Source organism: Sus scrofa, chromosome 18, assembly GCF_000003025.6.
Source record: "Sus scrofa isolate TJ Tabasco breed Duroc chromosome 18, Sscrofa11.1, whole genome shotgun sequence".
In the NCBI taxonomy this organism is placed as follows: Eukaryota; Metazoa; Chordata; class Mammalia; order Artiodactyla; family Suidae; genus Sus; species Sus scrofa.
The window spans coordinates 36856726-36884493 of record NC_010460.4 but is presented as its reverse complement, the minus strand read 5'-3'; the positions used below and the strand labels follow the sequence as shown (position 1 = coordinate 36884493).

The 27768-nt window shown below is 42.5% G+C and overlaps 1 protein-coding gene across 5 annotated transcripts in view; it reads right to left on the bottom strand.

The window, feature by feature from the left end:
- The window catches only part of ELMO1 (engulfment and cell motility 1), a 581070-nt gene that overhangs the window by 451602 nt on the left and 101700 nt on the right, over positions 1 to 27768 (bottom strand). The gene's annotated exons all lie outside the window — the stretch shown is intronic.

Below are 27768 nucleotides of genomic sequence, written 5' to 3'. Positions count from 1 at the left end.
GCTGCCCCTTTGGTCAAGGAAGATCAAGATAGCCTAGTATGAAGATAATCACTGCTAACCAGCAAAGAGCAAATCTACAGAGCAGTGGTTCGGTTGCTCATTCAACAAAAACTTTTGAGCCCTACTCCGTGCCAGCCCTGTTCTCCGTGCTGGGAATACAGCAGCAAATCTCAATGTTAGATGGCATCTCAAGGATTACGGACAGAAATGAAGAGGGAAGGGGAATCGGAAGCACGTGAGTATATCTGCATGGGAGGGCCGGGCTGCAATTTTAAAAAGGAAACCAGGGGGAGCTTCAGTGAGAGGCAGCATCTGAGCAAAAACCAATGATACGTGAGGAGGCGAGCCATGTGGACCTCTGCAGAAATCATGTCACAGGCCAAGAGAACAGCAAGTGCGAAGGCCCTGAGGCAGAAGCAGGCTTTGTATCTTCCTGAAACAGGAGAGTGCACAAAGCCAAGTAAGTAGGGGCCAGAGTAATGCAAAAATGAGTTTTGATAGCAGTTGAATCATAACTCAGTACATTCTTTCTCCATACTCTTGACTTCCTAGACACGCCTACCATATCTCTTGGCTGTGACTTCTAAGGAAGAAAGTTTATGTCCATAAACACCTATTCAGAGTATAAATTGGCACAATTTCCAGGGGTACATTTGCAGGCTGTAGCCCAAAGCCCTAAAATTCTGTATTCCCTTTGAGTGATCTTGCTTTTCTAGGGTGCTTCCTCAAGAAATATATATATTTTAGGGCCACAAGTGCAGTATATGGAAGTTCCCAAGCTAAGGGTCAAATCAGAGCTGTAGCTGCTGGCCACAGCCACAGCCATAGCAACGCGGGATCCAAGACGCATCTGTGACCCACACCACAGCTCATGGCAACTCTGGATCCTTAACCCACTGAGCAAGGCCAGGGATGGAATTCGCATCCTCATAGATACTAGTCAGGCTCGTTACCACTGAGCCACAACAGAAACACTAAGAAATAATTATTACCTTAACCATAACAATGCCAATTGCTATTTTGGTTATAATTCCCCAAATTTGAAAACAACCAAATATTCAAAAACAACAACTTGTTACAAAACTGTGGAGTCTCATATGCACAAATACCAGCAGACAATCTGTACTGGGACAGACTTTGTAGTCTGTACACTCTTTTATTTCACTTGAGAATTCCAAGGACAGTGTATTTTATCCGTACCACCTCACTTCAATTCAGGACCCAGATTCAATTACACGTCCTAGAACAAGAGTTAAGAAAACAGACTCGGGGTGAATATCAGGTAACACTATTCAAAGCAAGAACACATAATCTTGGTGGATAAGAGAACAGATGATAGAAATAACAATGCACTTTGAGCACCTCCTTCCCAACTCTACACAAAATAATCTAGAATTACACAGAAAGAGGTTGTCTGGCCCTCCAGGAATCAAAGGCTAAGTGTATTTTTCTTCCCCTTTAACGGATATTTATTTCTCAAAGACTGTCCAGACAAAACCTGTTGAACAGATGAGAGGAGAATAAAGCGGTTCTCCCTGCATCTCTGAGGAGAACAACAAAGGAGCGGTGTACAAAGCAGCCATTGAGAGCAAAGAGCAAAGAGGCAAGGGGGCATCCGCTGGGAAGGCACTCAAGCAGCCCAATTAGACCTCCTCAGTTTTCCCCACATTAACCAACAGCACAGAGGACTGTCGCCAGGCTCCCATGGGTGGAGTCAGGTGCCCATGTGCAGAATGAATAATCCCGTTATCCACACAGGTCCACATTTTATTCTCCTGTATTTAAATTTCCACGAGGGCACAGTTAGCTCGCTGGCTTCTATATATAGTCACTGTTGCTACCAATGAAATTCAGTAACGAAAGTTTCTAGCCCAGGTTTTCTCACCCTTGGCACAGTTAGCCTTCGGGGCCATGGTCCTTTGTTGTGGGGCTGCCCTGTGCATTGCAGGATGTTTAGCGGGATCCCTGCCCTGACCTCTGCCCACTAGAGGTCAACCCTCCTCTAGCTGTGACAATCAGAAATGTCTCCAGACATTGCCAAATGTCCTCTGAGGGGCAACATCATCCTCCAGGTAAGTTGTCAGCTACCAAGGTCTCTGGATAGACTACTGATTATCAGGGCAACCCGTGGCTGAACTTGACACAAGACAGTCTCATCATGCTCTCCAAGAAAGATCAATGTGCAGGCTCAGGGCTTGGTCTGGCATAACTGAGATAAAAATGCAGTTCTAAATGGCAATCAACAATGCAATTTCCTGCAGTCTTTACTTCCCCTGGCACAGCATTCATGGCACTTGAGTCTTCTGGTCAATCCCCGCCCCCCCCATCACACCTGGAGCACTCTAAGGGCAGAATTCACATCCCAATTACAGTTACATCACCAGGCATCTTATTCATGGTGTCAGCTGAATGGATCTTCTCCACGACTGAAATCTCATCAGAGCTACCGGCAATAAAACCAAGTGTAGACAAAATTCCCCAAAATACGCTGCATGAATTTGTGTAATAAACCACTTGATATAATACTTCTTATGCAAACTAAAGTTTAAGAACCACTAAAAGGAAGTGTAGGCAGCTGGCTTGACCTTCCAACTACTCTGCCTTGTGGTTCTCCCTACTTAGGGAATGAGTGGAGAATTCCACAATGTTACTGCTTGCCTGCTGACTGATTTACTGTATTCCAATAATAAGACTCTACAACCTTAATATGCATGCCAAAGATTTTGTTTACAGTTGAGTGAATTAAATGGAGAAAACAAAACAAACAAAAAAACGAGGAGTTCCCGTCGTGGCGCAGTGGTTAACGAATCCAACTAGGAACCATGAGGTTGCGGGTTCGGTCCCTGCCCTTGCTCAGTGGGTTAACGATCCGGCGTTGCCATGAGCTGTGGTGTAGGTTGCAGACGCGGCTCGGATCCTGCGTTGCTGTGGCTCTGGCGTAGGCCAGTGGCTACAGCTCCGATTCGCCCCTAGCCTGGGAACCTCCATATGCCGCGGGAGCGGCCCAAGAAATAGCAACAACAACAACAACAAAATTAAAAAAAAAAAAAAAAGAGTCACTTCTTACTTGGGAGTTAGTTACCAAAACCTGCATGTCAGTTAGATGTGCCTCCATAATCCCTGAGCAAGTTGAAGTTGTCTTCATCAGTCTGCTGAACAGCTTAGGGCTCCACCCACAGCATGTGGAGGTTCCCAGGCTAGGGGGTCGAATCGGAGCTACAGCTGCCGGCCTACACCGCAGCCACAGCAATGGGGGATCCGAGCCATATAGGCCTACACCGCAGCCACAGCTGATGGCAACGCCAGATCCTTAACCTTAACCCACCGAGCCAGGCCAGGGATCAAACCTGCAACCTTATGGTTCCTAGTGGATTCATTTCCACTGTGCCATGATGGGAAATCCTGAACACCTGCTTCTAAAGTTTGGGTCCTGCGTCCAAGATAATGGAGAGAACCCGTTTGTAATTCCCAGCTAGAAATCAGTCTATCTCTACACATCGTTCGATGCCCAAAGTGTTATATGTCTGCATTTCAAATTCACCTCACTTCAGTCTCTTTAAGATCTGTTACAACCCTACATGTTTTTCCAGGTAGCTCGATTAGGTCTTGGACTTCACAAAGTCCAAATATCTGACCTATTTTTTTTTTCCTGAATTTTCTACATAGTTTAAGCTTTGGGTCCCTTAATGGTTTTAAACCCTTTTATCTTATTTCTAGTCTTTCTGATATACCAACAAACCCCATTAAATGAATTTAAAAAATCAAGCCTTTAAGAATATTCTATAGGAGCTGTGTAGTGGGAAAACTAACATGATTGCCCTGATGAACTGTGTGCCCTGACAACTGCACTGAAAGAGCCTGACAGATGGGTCAGTGGAAGCCAAAGGGAGATCATTGGGAAAGAAACACCAAACAGCTGGAGAAATGATTTGCTTTAACTCCTCTGTCCCTTTCCTCCACAGGCAAGCTGTCCTCTGCCCCACCAGCCATCATTATGTACTTGTGATAGATACTAGGTTTATAATGAATATAGGATTAGTGGGGAGGGAGAACTAGTCCCATATTTTAAACATTGAGTGACCCCTGATAGAAAAAGACAATATTCTCCTTTGGCATTCAAGTTAGATAGAAAGGGAAAGGACCTCTATGGTGGTGCTGAAGCAGCCTTCCATTCCTTCTCTCTGTAGTATATAGAGATGGCAGGGGGGGGGAACTTTCCTCAATCCTCTTAGGTTCAGTGGCTGGGGACTGCAAATTAAACTAATAAAACAAAGGTTAACAGGAGAAAAAAAAATTATTTATTCATGCAACACCCGTACATGCAGGAGAACTCAGAGGTGAGTAACTCAGAGGGTTAAAATTTGGAGCTCACAAACTGTCTTAACAAGGGGTGATAAAGTGTGGAGAAAGGATAAACAAAGAAAAGGGGGCTTGGGACTTCCTGGGGGAGGGCAGAATGTAGGTTGTGGAAAGGTGGCTTGGAAATGTATGCTAAGAAAGGGTTGTTTCGTAAGGTTTCTTAGGCAATCGCAAGTCCTCTCAGCTGACAGGAGCTGTCTCTTTGGTTTGGGAGAGGAGGACACTTTTACAAATGGAAATCTATACCCTGCTTTTAAGTAGAAGAAGCAGGGCAGAGAGCGCCTCCTGAGTATGCTGTTCCTTAATTGCTTTTAGCTCAATATGATCCTCACTGCAACGTGGCATATGTTGACGTGGCATCTTCGAATCTCCTTTGGCTGCTCAGTCTGCCTTGAGCTCTCTGGGTTTCTCTTAAGAGGACACTGCCTTGCACGACACACTGTGCCTCAGAAAAGCTCGCTGGAAACAGATCTGGATAAAAGTTTGCTTCTCCTCTTCTTTGTACAACATTCTTCTTGTTCCAGTTAGACCGACGGCATCTCGACACCCTTACTGTCTAGCTCCAAGAGGACAGTAAGGGACAGGAGCTCTCAGCTGGACATTATTCGGGATGCTGCGCTCATCCAGGTTTGCTGCCTCTGTTTCCCTTCCCAAACAAACATCAGGGAGGAACAACATTCCCCTTCACCAGTCACAGAGATCAACAAAAACTGCCAGGGACCATGGGAGCAGGGGTGTGGGCCTGTGCCCCTGCATCCAAGGTCCGGATAGATCAATACACAGTGGGAGTGCCATTTCAGAGTCTCTGTCTCCCTTAGGAAACTGATGGCCATTCTGAGAAGAGCAGAGGGTCAACGAGGAAGCTCTATGGCTTTAGAAACAGGGCGAACACCGTGCAAGACAAAGCATTCAGAAGAAGGTGAAGCGAGAACTGAATCAAATGCAGAAACCCAATATTCCACTTTACGGATATGCTGTGGACAAAAGCCTCATGTGGTAATCCCAGAAATAACTCAGTCCATTGACCTGCCAGGTGGGGAAATGTGTTATTAGACTCCCATTGTTTGCAATATGCTGCAAACCTGTAGAGGAAAGTGCTTCCACAGCATCTTGAATAGTCATTGCGAAGGTTACGGGACAGCGGCAGAAAGGGCAGGGCCTGTGCCCAGAGCAGGCACTGCATCGGGCACTTGACATACCCACTTGCCCACTTGCTCTTCACCCCAGCCCTGAGTGGTAGTGGGCACCATCTTCAGGAAATGAATGAAATACCAAATCTTGGTGAGTCTGAATAACTTCCCCTAAATATTTATTTACTTCTGGAGTCATAAAGGCCCCTCTAACATGATGCCTATTGTGGGCCTTTGTGTCCCCCTAAATTCTTAACCCCTCATACCTAAGAATGTGACTGTATTTGGAGATTGGGTCACTGAAGAGGTAATTAGGTTAAAATTAGTTCACTAAGGTAGCCCTAACCCCAGTGGACTGGTATCCTTATAAGGAGAGGAAATCTGGACACAAGCACAACGCGATGCCCATTTGAGGGCACCAGGAGAGGACAGCCACCTATAAGCCAAGGAGGAGGCCTGACCTTGACAACCCTGCCAACACCTTGATCTCAGACTTCCAGCCCCCAGAACTGTGAGACAATGCAGTTCTGTTGTTTAAGACACTCAGTCTCTACCAGCAAACTTACAAACCAAAGAAAGAAAGCAGAAAGAAGAGGCTGATAATTTAACATTAAGGAACTTAAAATCTTCTGCATTCCAAAAAGCCCCATAAAAATTTAAAGACAAATAACAATCTGAGGACATATAGACAACAACTGTGACCCAACCTGGCATAAATATCATTCATAATGATCTCTTATAAATTAATAAGAAAAAAATACTTGTACAACCTAAAGAAAGAAAAAAAAAAAAAAAAAACCAACTCGCCCAAGAGGAAACATGTAATTAATCAATACCTAAAAAGTCATCATTAATAGTAATAAGGGAAATGCAAATAACGTATAAAAAGACCTTTGTTGATTCTCATAGTGGTGGGAAATAAACTCTTCTTGACTGGTAAGAATGTAGGAAAAATAATAGCTTCATATATTGTTACCATCAAGAAAAAAAGTAAAAGCAAAGGCCTTTTAAGAATAAAAAAAAATTATTTTTAATCCATTATATTTAGAGTAATAAATTTGGCAGTTTGAATTTCTGTTCTGATGGAACCACTAAAGCAGGGTTTCTGCGCTATTGACATTTTGGACCAGGTAATTCTTTGCTGTAGGGCGACACTGGTGGCTGCAGGATGTTAGTAGCATCCCTGGATTCTACTCACTAGATGCCAGTTGTGCCTCCCCAGTTGTGACAATCAAAGTGTCTCCAGACCTTGCCCAATGTTCCCTGGGGGACAAATGACCCAGGTCACTCAGGTGACTGAGTCTATATAGATGAAATTTACAAAGTGGATATTGATAGTCCTACATTTATTATTACTATTATTATTATTATTAATTTTTTTAGGGCCTCACCTGCAGCAGCATATGGAAGTTACCAGGCTAGGGGTTGAATCAGAGCTATAGCTGCTGGCCACAGCCACAGCCACAGCAACACTGGATCCAAGCCACGTCTGTGACCTACACCACAGCTCACAGCAACACCGGATCCTTAACCCACTAAGCAAGGCCAGGGATTGGACCCACACCCTCGTGGATACTAGTCAGATTCGTAACCCATTGAGCTACAATGGGAACTCCTATAATATTTTTACTTCAAAAAAGGGAGCTGAAATATAGAGCAAGGATCTGTTAATAAAAACCAAAAGGAAAGGGAATTCAACATGAAAACATGAATATCTTGATACCACTTGAGGATAATGCCAGTGTGTGGCATTTTCTCTCCACACACTACTCGAGTGAACTCCTGTCGCTTCAGTTTTTGTCCATCTTGGGAGCTTTTCCATTTCTTTTTTTCACCTAGCAGGCCCTGTCCCATGGGCTACTAACCAAGAGTGAGCTTGTGGTCAGGCCTGGCCAGTGACAGCACCCATCTCCTTGGTAACAGTGACTGGTCCAAGGGACAGATGATCCAAGCAAATCCATTTCTAGGGAATGAACTGTAAAACCTGCGGGGCTTGTTAAGCTGAATCTGTCCACCTCCCTGTTCCCTCTAGGTGGGGAAGGGCCATAGGAGGAAAAGAGGCAAAGAGAAACAAAGACAAGCAGAGAGGAGAGACAGTTGACAGGTGCCCTAACTATGTTGAATTTCTGGCTCCTACACTTTTCCTTCTGTTCTCTGATCTATCCTGATAGTCTTCCTAGATTTATGAACACTTAAACTCCCTGTTATGCTAAGTGAGTTTGAGTTAGGTTTCCATCACTCGTAATTTAAAAACTCCTAACTAATAAATAAACTCTACCCTAATGGTTTACTTCCTTGAGTTAGAATTTAGCCATTCCCTTAGAGACAACTGACACACAAAACACACTGAAGTTACAATCTAACTTCACAGCCAAGGAGTGATGATATTTTGCTCCTAAATTCTAGAATTCTAAGACCTACATGTCCATATTTCTGATGCAGCCCTCCGCCCTAGGAGCTGCCTTTGCTTTCCTGGGCTGCTAGCAGAAGCCATGCCTACATTTCAAGAATGAGTCTTACTTAGCCCAGCAATTCCCACACAACACTCCTCCTTTGAGATATTAATTGATATAATGCAAAAAAAGAAAGAAAGAAAAAACAGTCAAAGCTCTTTTAAAACTCTGAATGGATAATAACTACTTAGGATAACTAGTTCATATAGCTTTAATGTATCTACACTTTCATTAACAACCTCATGAAATAGGTACCACTTAAGAAACCATTTTATAGACAAGGAAACAGAGAGGCAGTCATGAAGTTGCCCTAAGTCCCACATCCACCTATGGAGCCCAGCCAGCACTCAATCCACATCTGTCTGATTCCATAGCCCCTGTTTTAATCGCTATCCCATATTTTGTAAAGGCTTCATTGACACATGGCTTCTCGGGCCTTTACTGTATGAGACGTGTGAAATCTACAGTTTTTTCCCAAAGGTATCTGTCCAGAAATCTTTTTCTTTTTTCGTGGCGTAGCCTGTGACACTGGTTTCTCAAGGCACACACTTTGAGAAGTGATATTTCGAGACCCTTTGCATCCTTCGTCTCTCAGGAAAAATGAATTGCCAAGGAATCTTGGCCAGAGACATAGTGGAAAGTGGCAGAGAAAATGCTTTCCTTTCGTCCCATATTGAATTATCATCACCTGCATCTATGGGACTGTCTCCAGGAAAACAGCCCAACTCTTTGAGTAACTCTTTCCAATTCACATAGGACAATAAAAATTCAATTAACCACAGCTTCTACCGTGTAAGCCATCAGAAGATAAACAGCAAAAGAAGCAGAAGAGGTGTCTTTGTGATAGCTAGAATTAGAACATCTCGCTGCTTGCTTTAAATCGTTGAATGGTGATTCGGAGGCTACAGCACATAAACCTTTCTGGCTCCATCCTGCCTCTGAGTGCCACTCCTTCAGGGCACCCTTCCCCACCCACTGTATCCCTTGCCCCATGCCCACAGACACGGGCAATGACTGGAAGTCAGACGTGACAAAGCGGCTTTCCCTTCAGATCATCAAAGGTCCTTTGGCAGTGGCTGCTGGTAAGCGCTGTAAAGAAGGCAAGCCCCAGACTGGCCAGGCCTGGGTCACTCGCCAAGTGCACCCTGATGTATTAAAGAGAGAGGGACGACAGCACCAAGAAGAATGCTGGCTATCTCTGTCCCCATCAGACTGTTGGCCGTTCCCTGGGCTTGCCAAATTCTTGCGACTCCTGCCTCTGTTCATCATGTTTCCTCTGCATTCCAGAATGTCCCCTCCTTTCCCCTTTGGGTTGGCTTCAAAAAGTCCGACCTAGACTTCAAAGCCAGTTTCATGTGCCCATACCACTGAGAGACTTCCTGGACCCCACAGCCTCCAAAGCTAGAAGTAACTGGCCCAATGCCTGTCTTCTTACCAAGCACTGATCAGAGTGCCTTCCCACTTCTTATGCTATTAGTTGATATGAATTCCCCGAAGGGAGAAGTTTTACTCATCTCTGTACCTCGGGTCCTGACCAGATGGCATGGCAAACAGCAGCTCAATAAATATTTTTCAGACAAGTGAATAAATAAATGAATGAATCACTCTTTCCTTAAAAGCAAATGCAGAGTTTTGTTTTGTTTTTAGATGTGAGGGATTACTCAAACCAATGGTGTATTTTTTTTTTTTTTCTTTTCAATACAGAAATTCCTTGCACAGAAACCTTTTCGGTGCTTCTTCAAGCAGCAGTTACTCATTTGGCCCACTGGACAGAAATAGAAATGGAGGCGCTCAGAGGTGAGAGCAGGGTCAATTCCAGATTCATTTCCCTCCTGGAGACATTCTGTCAAAAACAAGATGAGACCCGAGTTGAGCTTCTGGTTCTCATCTCTTCACTCTGAGTGCTCACATTTAGGGAATCGACATCTCAAATGGCAAGTTCATTATTTTCAAACTAATGTACACACTTCCCCCTTGCTCTGATTTTTGGATATTTGCTTTTCAAATTCCTTTTCAGCTGTCGTAATGCCAGTGTCTGCACCGCCGCCCCCACCCCCCAGCATCTCCCCCAGCTCCCCTTCCCGGGCAATCCCTGTCACTCCGTGATGTGTGCTGACATTCCCCAGTGGGCCAGGCAATGCTCAGGCCCCGTTCCCTATCTCAGAACCCAGACTCGAGGCCGCAGGAAATGCTGGAGCGTTTCCACCATCCTGTGAGCCAAGCACTCAAAGTTTCCAAACCTGCTGATCAAAAAACAATACGCGAAAACTTCTCCCTCCCTCCCTCTCCAGCAACGGCAGAGCCCTAAAGGCCAGCCTAGGAAATTGGATTGCATCAGATTAGCAGTGAGGGCCTCCTGCAGAAGGCGGGGTGCTGGCTGTGCTTCCACAGACTTCCACCTGACAACGCAGCACAGAATTCGTCATTCTGAAAGGCAATGCCTGACACAGTGCTGCAGCCCCCACTCTCACAGGATGGCAAGAGCCTCTGCCTGTTTCTCCTTCCTCTGGCCCTTTAGGTGTCCTTCTCCAGATGAGCACAATCTTGCTCATGAGTGTTGTCAGATGTCTGCCTGGGTTGAGCCTGGTTCTCCAAGTCCACAGACAAGTTACATAACATGGCCAAGCCTCAGGGTCCTCAGCTGTACAACTGCAGCAACACTAGACCCTTTCTCAGAGGATTGTGGTGAAGACCAAACACATAAAGCAACCAGAACAGGGTCTGCCATGGCATCATGCTCATTATTCATTTCCCAGACATGCAGGAGCTGGATGAATAAACTGGGTGAGCCAGTCCATAACCTCCTCTAGTGAAACACAGAGGTCCCACCGCATGGCAATTCTTTCTCCCTTAAGCATCATAAGAGAAGGGGACAAACTTCAGAGTAGAGAAGAAATAATTTGGCCTGAGGTAGAAGGAGGTTTTATAAACTTGAACTATTTTTTTTCTTCCTTTCTTTCTTTTTCTTTTTCTTTTGTTTTTGTTTGTCTTTTTAGGGCCTTATCTGCTGCATATGGAGGTTCCCAGGCTAGGGGTCAAATCGGAGCTGCAGCTTCAGATCTACACCACAGCCACAGCAACATGGGATCGGAGCCTCATCTGAGACCTACACCACAGCTCACGGCAACACAGTGTCCTTAAACCACTGTGCAAGGCCAGGGATCGAACCTGTGTCCTTATGGATGCTAGTCAAGTTCATTACTGCTGAGTCACAACAGGACTCTGACTTGGGACTTTTTTTTCTTGGTTTTAAAGGATAAGCAGAGGTTTCTAGATAAACGACTGGGTTGAGAGAAATTAGAAAAGGAAGGTTAAGCTTCTGGAAGGATCGGACGGCACTGCAAAGGCAGGAAATCACAGAGAACAACCTGAGAAGATAACCTGCTCACCCAGAAGAGACCCATTTTCTCTCCTGACCTCGGGCCCAGGCCTCCCAGGAAAGCTCTCTCAGTACAGGGAAGCAACCGGGATGCCACCTCTTCTAGATCCTTCCCGCCAGGGGGATGTAGATGCGGTCTTCAGCTTTGAGGCAGTTAACAGTCCCCCCAAAAGGATGAAAAGGGTGCTCTCTGCACACCAGGAGACCTGCCCCAGGTATGGACCAGCTTCCCCAGTTGGGTGTCCTTCCGGCTTTGCGCAAGCTGGGGGTTGAGCGGGGATGAAGGCTCTGTGGCCAGTGATCACACATCTCCTCTTCTGGCTCCAAACAGAAGAACTTTGAAATGTCCCTCAGGAAAGATGAGGGGAAACTAGAAAACATGAATTTCCCCACTTTCAGGGTTTTCGGTAGTTTCTCCCTCTGGTTACTGGCACAACCTCACACCCACCCCCAGCAAGACAAACAACAACAAAAGCCTCTAGCGTTTCCCCTCTTAGCTCTTTCATTTCAGGAGGGGCTCTCAAAACTCCCCGGATTGTAGGATAGAAGTCTCTTCCTGCTGGTTTTTATCTAGGTTCCCTCACAAGTTTGCTGCAGTTTGTCTTCAGATAAAATACTCTGGGGGGGGGGGGATGCTATCAGCATGCACAGGTGGCCACACTTTGAAGAGCGTATCCCACAAACATCAAGATAACAGTGAATCCCGTGGGCCAGTCAGCGTTCCCTGTTCATGGGGAGACAAAAGGCATGCCCCTCCCTAGATATCCATGAATCCAGCAATTCCTTATCACGTTTATTTAAACATAAAATCAGGGTACAAATTGGGGGAAAGGTGGCCGCAGTTCTGTTCTTAAAATGAGTATTTCTGATGACATCCTGAGGTAACCGACATCCAGAAGATCATTCTGAGTGGATTTGTTAAAAATGCTTTTCCCAGAGTTCCCGTCGTGACGCAGCAGTTAACGAATCCGACTAGGAACCATGAGGTTGCGGGTTCGATCCCTGCCCTTGCTCAGTGGGTTAAGGATCCGGCGTTGCCATGAGCTGTGGTGTAGGTTGCAGATGCGGCTCCGGCATTGCCGTGAGCTATGGTGTAGGTTGCAGACGCGGCTCGGATCCCGCGTTGCTGTGGCTCTGGCGTAGGCCAGTGGCTACGGCTCCGATTCAACCCCTAGCCTGGGAACCTCCATACGCCACGGGAGCGGCCCAAGAAATGGCAAAAAGACCAAAAAAAAAAAAAAAATGCTTTTCCCCTTCACTTTTCACTGGGCCAAGCCTCCCTGCAAGCTGTCTGCATGCCCTGGGAAGCAGTGAGATTAAAAACTGCTAAGATGAAGATAGAGGGACTTCCAACTCAGTGCTGGCAGTTTGCCCAGTACCATTTAAAATTTACATTGGTCAATTAACAGGATGATTTAAGATTCTTTTTATCTTGGGAGTTCCCATTGTGGCACAGTGGAAAGAATCCAACTAGGAACCATGAGATTGCGGGTTTGATCCCTGGCCTTGCTCAGTGGGTTAAGGATCCGTCCTTGCTGTGAGCTGTGGTGTACTGCTGCAGACACAGCTCGGATCTGGCCTTGCTATGGCTGTGGCATCGTAGGCCAGCAGCTGTAGCTCAGATTCGACCCCTAGCCTGGAAACCTCCATATGCCGTGAGTGTGGTCCTAAAAAGACAACGGAAAAAAAAAAAAAAATTCTTTTTATCTGCACTCAGCTCTAGCAAACTTGAGGCTCAAGTGCTAATATCTGCTTTGATAAGGACTCAGTCATACACAAAACAAACCAACAAACCAACGATAATACATAATAAAAACAACCATGCACACACACAAAAAAAAACCTAGCTAGATTAGTGAAGGAGATTATGGAAAAAAGTAGAAAAGACTGCTATACAGCGTATGTTCCTACTGGAATAGACTTTGTCTTGCCTAGAAAAAAAGGTCAGACACTAAAAATCTTTGTGGAACACTTGAGCTCTGCTGACAGGTCTGCGTCAAATTCTAGGACCTAATTATCCAAGGCATGAATTTAATGAATGAGGTCAAAGAAAATCAGATTCCACTTGATACCTTAGAATCTTACTTTTTCTCAGCTTTTCAAATCAAAGCCAACTGCTCCAAACTTTATAGAGGCCAGATGGCATAAGAAAGAGGCCAGGATTTGGACTCAGTGAGATCTGGATCTGAATGCAAAAGTGGGTGATAATTTAAGCCAGGGCACTAGATAACCAGATTCGCATTTTGCCTTAGCCTACGGAAGAACAGTCTGGAATGGGGCAAGGACCAACTGGTAAGGCTTGGTAAGAAAGCAACTGATGGCAACAGCTTGGACTGGGGTGATGGTCTTGGATATGGAGAAGATGAAGGATTTGTAAGGGTTTTTTTTGTTTGTTTTGTTTTGTTTTGTTTCCATTTGTGGCTGCTCCATGGCACATGGAGTTCCCAGGCCAAGGATCAGATCCAAGCTGCAGCCGAGACCCAAGCTGCAACTGCAGCAATGCTGGATCCTTAACCCACTGTGCTGGGCCGGAGACGGGACCTGTGTCCCAGCGCTCCCAAGATACCGCTGATGCCATTGTGTCACAGCAAGAGTTCCTATGAGCTATTTTTTAAAGATTAAAAATCAATAGACATCAATCATAAACTGAATCTAGGGGCAGAGGGAGAAACAGAGTCAAGGGTGACCCAGGATTCTGGCTTCGGTAACAGAATATATGGTGAAGTCATTACTGAGCTAGGACTACTCCAAAGGGAAGATGCATCCCAGCCAACTCACTGACTACCACCAAGTAGACTCATCTGGAGGCACCAAGCACTAAAGACCAAGCCACTAGTACAAGAGACACCCCTCTTCTTCACCTCTTCTTTGTAAACCTAATCTGCAGATTATCTCAAAAACTCATGGCCATTTCTTTCTTATTAAGTTGAGAGGCAGCAGAGTACAGCAGTTACAGCCATGGACTGGACTCAGATTGCATGTATTCCAATTCTAGTTTCACTGCCTTCTAGCCAGAGGCCCTGGGAAGATTGTTCTCTGAGCCTCAGTTTACTCAATAATAAAATGTGAGAAACCCATCACTATCTCTCAGCTTTGAGATGAGTAATAAGATGATGACCGTAATAGCTAATGTGGACATAGCTTCCTATGTGCCAGGTGCCCTACTGAACGGTTCGTGTATTGAACTCATTCAAGCCTCTCAACAGACCTCCAACATAGGTGCTGTTCTTATCCCCATTCTAAAAAGGAGGAAATGGAGTCATTGAGGAAACCAGCCATTAACTTGGCTGGGTAGCGATCTACCCAGTCCCAAGTCTGTGTTCTGAACCATTATTCTGAACTTCCTCTCAACTTTAACGAACACGAAGGGCTTAGAACTGGGCCTGGCACAGCGTGAGAGCCGGCCACCACTAGCACTATGAATTGGCAAATCCAGGCCTTTTATAGCCAATATGGTTCACAAGGAAGAAGGAGGCTTTAAACACTTTTTCCATTATGAATCCCTACTGCACCTGCCCACTCGCATACTTACGTACCATTGACTGTGATTCTTGAACTTGCTTCTGACTTTGACCCCATGGACAAGAACCACACAGCCTGAGTTGCTGACATACTTCTTGATGTTGTGACAGAATCTGCAACTTGAAAGGAACCCTGAGACACAGCTCTTCGGGAAAAATACCCTACGTCTATGATCATAACTTCCTGTGAGTTGACATGTGGATCACTTTTACAACCTCTATCTTTCTACCTTTTCACTTAACGAAGGGATAAACTTTGTGTAAGACAAATATACTCCCCTTCCTCCCCCCCCCATAGAGAGAAGAGAGGGATTCTTTTATAAGCAGGTAACATGATTTTATTTCCACTAACAAGGAATAATCTTAATTGACATCTACCTCTGTCAGAGTACAGCCTAAGAACAAGTACTCAACTGAAATAATGACTTTTGGTAGCAGGCCTCAGCATTTAATGAGCTTATTATGGCAAAGAACCTAAATAGCAAATCAATTCACTCAGGTGCAAGAGAGTTCACTGGGAAGTTACACAGCTTAAAATGAAAGTTTAGGAGACTTCACTGAGATTTTTGTTTAAAAAAAGTAAGGTAGACATTTCAAACATCTACTTAAAAATTTTCCAGGCAAAAATTAATTCAGCCATGCATTAAACCATAAAAATCTGGGGGTGGGGGTGGGGGGGAGGGCAACAGACACAAACTACTTGTTTTGAAAAAAAATCCAGGATCTATTTGAGGGTAATCCTTGGCATAACCACCAGGAGGTAGGGTGACAACCTATTCAAAAGCGAGATCAAATTAAGCTCCTCAAATTTCAAAAGGATTTCAACCCAATCCTCAGATCAACTGACTACTTAAGGCATATGTGGTTCCAAGTACCGCCAGGGATAAAGAGTAATTGCACTCTGTAGTCTTAGTAAGCATTATCTTGAACTCACCACCATCTATACAGATGGTGACTGCATTGTGTTCAATAGGCTTAAGGTTTACTAATAGGAGACTGATTTAATCACTTGTGGTGAGACTTGAGGATAGAAGCAGTGGTGAAAGATAATACCCTCCTGAGCATGCCAAACTGGAACCCTCAACACATATTTCCTTTAGAATCAAATTCTCCAATCAGTTTTTAGGTATGTCTTGATTATATAAAATGAGACTCCAGAGACACTCAGGGGGCCCTAACATGGCTGTGTGTCTAACATCGATTCTGCCAAATATGGTATTGAATCTATGACTAAAAACGTTCCAAGTTTCAGACAAAAATTTAGAGTGTTGAAACAGACTTGTGCTTCCATTAAGTATCTTCTGAAGAGTTTTACTCACACCTGACCATTTTGGCTTTCACCTAAGTTTAATCCAATTGGGAAAAGAGACTTCTTTCCATATTTGTTTGTTTCAAAACCCTTTCATGTACAGGAAGAATAATGGATAAGTCCTAGAAAGCATGCTTTAATGCTTTAATTCTGGTCTTTATTTCTACTCTGGAATCTTTTTTCCAGGACCCTTCCTCTTAGCAATTAAGAGAAAGTTCGAGTCAAACAAAATTTCTTCTTCCCCTCCTTGCACTATCTTAAAATTTGGCAAAATTTGCTGGAGAAAGCGAAATATAGTAGACTGCTTTTGTGAACACAGACTGTTCTCATGTATAAGACAACTCAGGATATTTCCTGTTCTACTACCACTGATGGAAAAACAATTCTGAAAGTGAATCCTATTGAAGGTGAATGAGAAGCATCTTAACAAAGCTCAGAATGTTTTCATAAACTCATATACATCTTGAACTTGTCAAAGCTGAGTTCTGGATGGTGTTCAAAGCATCTTTAGATTTGACAGTTGTGAATGACTGTCGTGACTTGAAAGGTGAGAAATGTGGGTGAGTTTTTAGCTTTTATCTCATAAAAACCTCTTTGTCCCCACAGGTTCACATCTGAGCCTGCATGACACAAGAAAGCAATCACAGTTTTCCTGCCTATGCCCATCCATTGGAAAACACATCCACTTTTACTGAAATGACTTCTAATATTAGGCTACATTTCCACTTTGTGTTTTAAATTTTATGAGGTGGTCCCACATTCCTAGAGTAATCAAAGGCCGTGAAACTTCACTGAGTGAAGAGTCTTTCGAGTGGGCATCTGAAAATAAAAGAAGTTCTCGTGGTGAACACTTATCAATTCCCAAGCTTGCTGCAGGGGGTTGTGTTGAAGTGTAAGGAGACAGGAGTGAGTGAAGCCAGGAGCTTAGAGCTCAACAGGGAAAAGACAGCAGCCTCCAAGTTCGCTGTGGTTAGTGTTGGCTGGCACCAAATCTGCCGCCAGATATAAAGGCAAAAAGAGGTCTGCCTGATACTGGTCCCTGGAGAAGCACCCCTCATTAGAAAAAAGCAGAAGACTGTCATCTACTGCAGAATGGACAGTTCTCAAATACCAACTACTCATCTCAGTCACTGATCCTTCAAACCAAAACTTTGATCTCAGAGATCATGAAAGTTCAACCCAGTGTGAAGACACAGGAAAAAATGTGGCTTCTGAGGTGAAGTAAAGAGCTGAAGAACAAACCAGCCCATCAATCAATGCAGACCATCTGAAGATTCTTCTTTTCCTCAGTAGTAGACCCTTTCTACAATTATTTATAATTATTCCAACTCACCACTTATCTTTTGCTAGGCAGATAAGAGATGCAGTAAAGTATCACCATGAACACCATTCTCCTTCCTCTGTGGTTGTAATATCAACTATGTGCAATGATGTTAAGCTCCCCAAGCAGAAAACATAAAATGGTTAACACTCATGGTATAACCTACTAAAGATTACAACCACTACGTTGATAAGAAAACATCAGATGGATGAATCACCAAACTAAGATTTCACTTCTGTCCATCATTTGCAGGGACCTCTCCATCAATGAGGTTCCTACTGTTATTAAAATGACCTAGACATCATCTCTAAATTCTAAGCAGAAAACCCAATCATACTCAAAGAGGCTAAAAGATGGGAAGGAAAATTCAGAAAAAGTATCCTTACTTTTATCTCTCGCTTTTCATAACTGTGCCATTCTTCCAAAAGATAAAGGAAGAAACTAGAGCTCCTTTCAGCTCACTCCCTTCTACCACTCAGGACATCTTGAAGTTCTTCAAATGTACCATACTTTCCATCCACTGTTCCCACAACTTCCCATAGCTGGCATGTTCAACAAATTCAGGACCCAGCCCAGAAGCCTTCTTTTCATGACCTAATGCCAGGAAAATTGGCATACGCACACCCCTGCATACACATCCTTAATCATCCTCTCTCACCCTCCTATACTCATCATTTATCACTACCCTGAACCATACTGTACACTCATCTGTTTGATTATCATAATTCGACTCCAGAGTGTAAGCTCTGTGAGGGCAGGGATGCTGCCTTCTTCACCATTACATCTCTAGTCAGGCAGCATGTTCTCAAAGAATATTTGGTGAATGAGGAAGGGAATGAATGTATAAACTGATCAGATTTTAAGGCAGGCAGTTATTTCTTAAGATAATTCCTCAGAAGCACAGTGAAAAATAACAGATTAACAGATTAAACTCAATAAGTGGCAACCTGGAGAGGGTGGGGAAGACTATAGAAGAAAGAACTGATTGTTTAAGCATAGTTTACATTAGGTATCACCAGAATGCAGTAGAGAAAAATGATGGGCATCAGACCTGGGTTTCAGTGACAGCTGTGGAATCAGAATGCTCGAAATAAGGAAAAAAGCTGGAAATAATAACCAAAATGAGGTAATCTATGTGCAATTATTTTATAGCTTATAAACAAGCAGAAATAAGCATATAGCAATCATATGTTACCCCCCATTAATATTCACTGTGGATATCTTCATCAGTCATTAACAATAAACTTAACTCCTTTCTGCCATGACTAAACAGGGCATCAGAATCACCAACACATAAGTCAATCATAAGTTTTTAAAGCTCTTTTAGCAAAGTAGGCAAATTAGGAATAGAGGGGAATTTTCTTCCTAAAGGATTGTGCAAAAAGCAATCATCATGCTCACTTATGAACCATCAAGACTTCCTTTTAAAGTCTAAAACAAGGAAGTCAAATAGCACAACCTCTATTAAAAAGTGTACCCCTACATCAGCCTACATAATAAGACAAGAAAAACAAATAAGTCTTATAAAGATTGGGGAGGGGGCAGATGGAGTTCCTGTCATGGTTAAGTGGAAAAGAATCTGACTCGCATCCATGAGGATGTAAGTTCAATCTCTGGCCTTGCTCAGAGGGTTAAGAATCCAGTGTTGCCATGAGCAGTGGTGTAGGTCGCAGACGTGGCTCAGATCTGGTGTTGCTGTGGCTGTGGCATAGGCCAGTAGCTATAGCTCCAATTTGACCCCTAGCCTGTGAAATATGCCAAGGGTGTGGCCCTATAGAGATAAAAAAAAAAAAAAAAGATTAGGGGGCCTGGGGTAGCAAGTTTGCCATTGTTTGGAATGATGTGATTGTCTACCAGAAACCTTATTAATATGACAGTTTACCAAGGTTTCTGCATGTGAGATAATATACAGAACTGATTTGCATTTCTATACACTAGTAACAAAGCATTAGCAACATTGGTCTTTAAAATATATAACAATAATTTTTTAAAAAGATAATTAGAACTATATCAGACAAAATTTTACAAGCTCTTTCTGTATAATAAAATGTATTGAAAAATCTTAAACACCAAAATAAATGGAGAGATGTATAAGGTTTATGAAAAAGAGGAATCAAAATTGTAAAGACATCAACAAGGACATATAACATTTATAAAGGCTGGAGAAGGGTACAGAGATAGAAGCTTGCTATGTGCTAAAGCTGGTACTGTGGACTGGTATGAGGGAACTAAACTAATAAATGGCATTGGAACAATGAAGGAAAAAATTAAATTCAACCCCTACACCACAATATATATTAAATGGAAACATTTCTAAGACTAAGTATTTAAATGAGCAGAAAGGGAACTTAGAAAAATTATACACAAGAATATCTTAATTATCATAGGGTAAGACATAAATAGCTCAAAACATTAAAAAAAAGATCAATTCATCTATAATATAATTAAGAACTGCCCCTCAAAAGATACCATACCACGAGAGAAAGTGTAATGTAAAAATATGCCACACACTGAGAAGATAATGAACAAAGACTTATTCCACATACTATATAAAGAGCTCCAGTGAATCAATATGAAAAGGATATGCAATCCAAAGGCATATGAAAAGATGGTCAACTTCATTAGTAACTGGAAAAATGCAAAGAAACTTCAGTGTAACACCATTTTATAGCCATGAGACTAAAAAACAACCTAATACTCCCAAGTATTCATAAGTATTTGAAGAAACACAAAGTTTCATATAATCCTGGGGAGAATCTAAATTGGCGCAACTACTTTGGGAATACACTGGCAATGCTTAGTACATGCTTACTAAAGCTATAAGTTGTACATCCTACAACAAGGCTCCTCCTCCAGGGTATACATCCTGGAGAAACTCTTGATTATCTAGGAGAGGTGTACAAAAATATTCATGGCTTCACCATAACATCAGGAAACTGGAAACAATGCAAATAAATGTCTGTCCCAGGAAAAATAAACTGTGGCATATTCACAAAGTGGGATATACTATGGTGTGAAAATGAATTGCAGCTACATGCATCAACACGGGTGAATCTCAGAAATACAATTCTAATGTTGAACAAGTCACAGAGAGGTTAATAAAGAATAGTTCCGTTTCTTTTGTCTTTTTTGTTTTGTTTTGTTTTGTCTTTTCTAGGGCCGAATGTGTGGCATATGGAGGATTCCCAGGCTAGGGGTCTAATTGAAGTTGTAGCTGCCAGCCTATGCCAGAGCAACAGCAACACGGGATCCGAGCCTCGTCTGTGACCTACACCACAGCTCACTGCAACGCCAGATTCTTAACCCACTGAGCGAGACCAGGGATCGAACCCGCAACCTCATGGTTCCCAGTCGGGTTTGTTAACCACTGAGCCACGACAGGAACTCCAAGAATAGTTCCATTTCTATAAAGTTCCACAATATGCTCTCTATATATGTTACTATAAATTAAAAAAAAACAAATCAATAATTAAATATTCAGGACAAAAATTACAAGTCTGAGGGCAGGGAATGGCTTCAAAGACACTGGTGATGTTCTGTTTCTTAGGCTAGATGGTGGGTATATGGGTATTAATTTTATCATTCCTCATTAAACAATATATATTTGTTTTATAGCCTCATTTGCCTATATGGTATACTTAATACAACTATAAAATTCCATCATAATTAATTAAAATAAAAATGTCAAAATTTGGTATTTATTTACCCAGAAAATTCATCTATGTGAAAGACCAAATTCTAGCATGAAAACAATACTAATTAATACTAGTACTAATTAATAAATACTGAAAGTGCTTTTAAACTTCCCTGTAAATATTTAAATTAGATATGTCTTAAGAAACTATGCTTGATGCATAATCTGGTAAAGAATGAATATTTTCTTTCCAAAAAATAAGGAGCATATTTTCTATTGATGTAGAGTTTAATAACCTTCAAATCTGAACAGCACAGAATAACTGCAGTTTCTTCCTGGTTCTCTTAATCAGTGGCATTTTTCTTCTTCCTCGCCTGAAATTCCCTCCTTTCATGCATCCCCTGCATTTACCCATCACTCTCTTGATGAGCTGATGGCCTGTCATGTGATTATTTAGCAACTCCAGGGGATGGTGGAGTTGGAGTGGGGGTTCACACAGAGAGAAATGAGAAAGCAGTTGAGATGTAGCCTGAGAAAAACCTTCTTTCCACGTCCCTGTTACTGAAACTAATAAACAATAACTGAGAAGTAAAATCCCAAAATGACTTCAACTGCTACAAATACTTGCTAGTAATTGCCATTGTCATTCTCTTGACCTTTTGCAGTGACTATAGGATGAACACTGGCTCTGCTCAATTTCAGTTACAAAAAAAAAAAAAAAAAAAGCAATGAGCTTCTAGGTCCAAAACTCTATGATTTGTTATAAATAATCTAGTCCTGATCCTAAATTTTAAAAATAAGGAAACTAACCAGAAAATTTTAAGTATCAGAAGCAACAAATTTATCTTCATTAAAATTAAAACCATGGGAGCTCTCTTCATGGCTCAGCAGTTAACAAACCCGGCTAGGATCCACAGGGATGCAAGTTTGATCCCTGGCCTCGCTCAGTGGGTTAAAGATCTGGCGTGAACTGTGGTGTAGGTCACAGACACAGCTCAGATCCTGTGTTACCGTGGCTGTGGTGTAGGCTGGCAATGGTAGCTCCAATTAGACCCCTAGCCTGAGAACTTCACACATTCTCAGATCTAAAAAAAAAAAAAAAAAGACTAAGACCATAACTTCTGAGGTCAGAGCATCTGGGTTGGAATCCTGGCTCTGCCACTAACTAGCCAGGTGACTCTGGGCAAATCCCTTCCCTTAAGCTCTCCAGGTCTCAGTTACTTGTCTGTAAAATGGGAATAATAACCTCGGAGGTTTGCTATGATGATTAAATGATACCAAGTGCTCCCACGAGACCCTGGCATGCAATAAATGTTCAATAAATGATCATTATTTTTATTTTTATTCTGTAAGGTCACAAAGCCTAATAGGGCCAAAATAGAATTTTCCATAGATTTCTCTTTTCATTCATCCAACTCTAATCTCCACATCCCATTTTTAAAGTTATAGCAGTCTAATTAACATTTTTTTATAACTCTGAATTGTACTAATATACTTTTCTCTCCTCCCTTGGGCTAACTGGAACATATGCAAGTGTATTTCCAACTAATAAAAATGCAATAATTCAATAAATAATTGTCAGTCTACTTTCTGCCAATCCCTTCAGCCTAGTTTACACATTTAATGGGTATTTTCGGCTGTGTTTCTAGATAAATCCTTCACTCATTAAGGGATCTGGCAGTTGGCGCTTCTCTTCAGCACTATTTTTTTTCATAATTATCTTTCTTTTCAACCTGGCAGAGAGCAGAAGGGAGCTTAAGATTATCATGAGACATCTCCCCAGTAAGACAGGCTCTTCTGATGGATGGCAAATGAAGGTAGAACCAGCCCTGTATCCTGAGGCTTGTAAAGATCCCCTTCCTCTTCTACCCAGACTCTCCGCGCTGAGAAATAGTCACTCTCCTGCTTTGCAAGTCAGCCTCTTACCTGACAGCAGGAGAGTCAGGTGTCAAACTGAAGATGGCGCTAGGGGAGGTCTGTTCTGGGAAAGACAGGCTTATTTACCCTAAAGCCAAAAGCAAATAATCTAACAAAGCCAATATGCAAAAGTGGTCGTTTAATAAATTTAGATTTTGTGGCAAATCCCTCTGTTGAGTATTTTGCTTAATTTTTTTTTTTTTTTATTACGAGAAGTCTAAGGCTTATTTGCTCATGGTGCTATTTTAATTTAAGCAATGCTTTTTCTTTTACATGACTAAACGCGTTATCATAAACCCTTAATGGCTATGCAAACAATTTGTACTCACTTTAAGCCAACACCACTACCCATGGAAGCTCAGAATGTAAGCAGAATCAGTGCATAATTCTCAGTTCTCTCCTCTCCCTGCTGCCAGAGGAGGCCCACTCTGAGCTCAACAAAGGCTCATGTTTAAGGCACTAGCAAAACTGGAACATCCAATCAATGAGAAAATAAAACATCATTTGTGACTTAATAGTCCTAAAAACAAGCTAGAGTCACCATTATGGGAAGTAAGTGGCATTTCCTGACACTTATTTTATGATGGTGTCACATTTAAATTATATCTGGGTATGGGTACCACGGATGAAGGTCCCAAAGAGTACAACTGGCCTTGGCCCAGTTTCAGCCTGCTTTTCCCAAGAGCTCTCCTTTATTATACCCTGAGATCACATTTAAAATATTTAACACAGGCACAGGGTGAGCAGTGACCAATCAGAATGGACTCTGGCCATGAGGGACCAGTATACCAGTGAGCTTGAGCTGAAGGCCAGTGCCCTGGACACCCAAGCAGCCCCAGGAGGGAGAAAGGAGAAGCTGGCTGTTCAAGTTTTGCTATGGTTATGAATCCATTTGTATTGAACTGTATCAGCATCCAGCTCCCATTTTGCCATGTTGTCCAAGAACTTTTTAATACATCTTTGGAAGTCTTGCAAAAAAAGCTCAATATACTATATCCAAAGTATCATTACCATTTGTCAGATAAAAAGAACATTTCTTAATTGTCTAAAAAAAATCTAGAACTTCTACACAGTAATTGTTGGCTCTTTGTTGCCAACTCACTGATTCTTCTAATTGTTTCTCTCCTTGGAAGCAAAGTAGACCTCAAAAGCAGGCACAGTCACACCTTAAGGGGTTGCCATTTCCCTGCTAAAAACATGGTAACCGAAAAAGAAGGAAAACCTTTCTGTTTTTACGAACCCGTAACTGGCTATCAACTTTTTCCTAATCATAAAACACCAGTTCATGTAGCCCAGGAGGGAAGGGCTGAATCAACTCAGTTAGAAAGGTTTAGGATTATACTTTTGATCAGAGCCTGATCTTATGACTAAATATTTTCATTTATCCAAGATCAAGACTTTGCAAGAAATCTGTGAACCTGTAATTCACAGTATCCTTTAATTATCCATTAGTTAAAAATCTCCATATCCACAGGATGTGGCAGGTCTTACAAGTTTCAAGAAAGGGAAGCTGCCAGCCCATGTGTCTGTCTTTGGGTGGACAAACTTAGGTCACTAGAAGCAGATCTTGCTTGGGGATGAGTCAACTCCGTGGCCTCACATCGTTATGCAAATGAAGGGTGAAACTCACCAGGAAAGGGAGGGTCGTGACCTTTTGTGACTTGAGAGGGTTCCCCCTCCCAGCACTCCCTGGTGGCCAAATGTTCAAGGAGGGGAAATGGGTAAATCTGCATTAGGATGGAGGAGGTGCCTCAGAAAAGGGGATCCAGAATGCTTTCTTTTGACATTCAACTTAATTAGCCTCTGATGGGTAGGCACTGTCCAGACAGAAAAGGAAATCTAGAGTCTAAAGGGATTAATTAATAGCTCACCAAAATGGTATTAAACTTACCTTAAACTGAAAACAGCAGAACAACCTGCAGCTCCAAAAAAAAAAAAAATCATCTAAACTTATAGCAGAGTCTCCTTAAAATACAGCTGCCCCGACCTCACCTTCAGAGGGAAGACCTGACCAAAGAAAAAAAAAGGCCTAATAGAACTTAAAACTTGGCTACTGAAAACTAACACTCCCCACCCCCCGTTTTTGTATAAATTTTTACTTCTGGCTTTTGGCAAATTACTACTTACCGAGTACTCCTGCAAGGTCCACTAAATAAACCTTCTCTTTTTTCCTGGTAATCCGTCTACTGTCAGTTAAAGGACAAGCCCCAGACTGTCAGAACCTAACAGGTAGGGGTTCTTTCTTTCTGACTGACAGAAGGAAAAATCTGAAGTAAAATCCAAGTTCAAAAACAGGATCTGGAGGGTGCTTCCATAATCCGATTACCCTGGCTCTGAAAGCAGCAGCTGAGCTCAGGTGCCTACCCAGAACTGTGACACAGGAAGGCCACTCTGGGGCACCCCATGGGCTGTGCAAGGATCTGATCCAGATCTGGCACCTAGCTCCCTCTCTTCCTGGCATCTGGAAGCGGATCTGAAACCTGGACAGATCAACTGCTAAAGTTTTCTGGCTAGTGGCCACACTGAGGAGATGGGGTGTTAATTGATTTCCTACTAAGATGTACAAAATTATTGAATGTTCAGAAAACTGATCATTCAAAACATGATAAAAAATAAAAGAATACTGACCAAATCTGGACATCAAAACAAACCCACAGAGAGAAAGAGAGGGAGAGAAAAAGAATAAATATTTTAAAAATTCATGGACTTGGAGAATAGACTCTGGGCTGCCAAGGGGGAGGGGGAGGGAGCGGGATGGATTGGGAACTTGGGGTTCATAGATGTAGACTATTGCCTTTGGAATGGATAAGCAATGAGAACCTGCTGTGGAGCCCTGGGAACTATATCTAGTCACTTATGATGGAGCAGGATAATGTGAGAAAAAAGAATCTATACATGTATGTGTAACTGGGTCACCATGCTGTACAGTAGAAAATGGACAGAACACTGTAAACCAGCTATAATGGAAAAAAATAAAATCAAAATCATTATATAAAGAACAAAGGAGTTCCCGTTGTGGCGCAGTGGTTAACGAATCCGACTAGGAACCATGAGGTTGCGTGTTCGATCCCTGTCCTTGCTCAGTGGGTCAAGGTTCCGGCGTTGCCGTGAGCTGTGGTGTTTGTAGGTCGCAGTTGCTGTGGCTGTGGCATAGGCTGGCAGCTACAGCTCCGATTCGACCCCTAGCCCAGGAACCTCCATATGCCGCAGGAGCGGTTCAAGAAATGGCAAAAAGACCAAAAAAAAAAAAAAGAAAAAAGAAAAAAGAAAAAATATTTTAAAAATTGCCATAGCTAAGACAAAAAAGGGGGGGGGCAAATATTTACCAGTGGTCTTTTATGTAAACACACATATCTAATTTGCTAAATTCTTGACTCTGTTCTCTACAATGTTTCTTCAACATCTCCCCTTTCAGAAAGTGGAACCTCTATTCAAGCAATCTAAGAATCATTCCTAACTCCTTTTTTGTCTTATCCTCTCCTTCCATATTTGTCATCAAGACCAGCAGATCTGATCTCCTAAGTATCTCTCCCAGTCTTCTTCCACTCCTACAGCCACCATCACTTCTGCCAGGATTTCTGCATTAGCCTCCTAACTGGTCCCTTGCATTACTTATTCCTCCTCCCACTCCCAAACTCATTCACTACGGAGAAATTATAAAATATCTTATGACTTCCCAACTCAGAATCCCTCAATTTCCAGTGCTCCTAGAATCTTAACCATGACCTTATCATCCACCATTCTCTCCTTGTTCATTAATTTTCAGTCACTAAGGTCTTCCTGGAAAGGGTCAGGCTCCATGCTACCTTACTCTCCACTTAAACAGGTAAACGGAAGCTCATCTTCTGATCTCGGTTTAAATGTCACCTTCTCAGAGAGAAAGACAAATACCATAGGATATCACTTATACATGGAATCTAAATGAACCTACCTATGAAACAGAAATAGACTCACGGACATAGAGAACAGACTTGTGGTTGCCAAGCTGGAGGGGAGGGAGTGGGATGGACTGGGAGTTTGGGGTTAGTAGATACAAACTATTACATTTACAATGCATAAGCAATGAGAGCCTACTGTAGAGCACCGGAAACTATATCCAGTCTCTTGGGATAGAACATGATGGAAGATAATAAAGAAAGGGAATGTGTATATATGTATATATGTATATATGTATATATATGTATATATATGTGTGTATGTATATATATGTGTGTGTATATATATATATGTATATATGTATGTATGACTATGCCACTTTGCTGTACAGCAGAAATTAGTTGGCACAACACTGTAAATCAACTATACTTTAATTTTCTTAAAAGATAAAATTTTTAAAAAGTCACCTTTTCAGAGACCTCCCTGCCTTGCCACCTGTGAATGATAAAAAGTCACCCTCAATATCAATAAACAAAGGAATTTGCAACCAGCAAGCCATCAACCTCTGCAGCCACTCCCACCAGTACACCTTGAGGGGACAGGGGACTGGGATGGCAGGATACTGGCCCTAGGTAGCTAATGAGCATATTGAAGGAGCAATTTCAATAAGCCCAGACTCTTGCATCTTCCCACACATAGAAAAATGCTAAATTCGTTAACTTGAGAGGACTGGTTTTCTTTACTTAACATGTAATCTTTTGGAGTTCCCACTGGGGCACTCCAATGTTCCGGCTCATCTCTGTGGATGCAGTGCGTTAAGCATCCAGTGTTGCTGCAGCTGTGGTGTAGGTCACAGCTTCCTGGCCGGG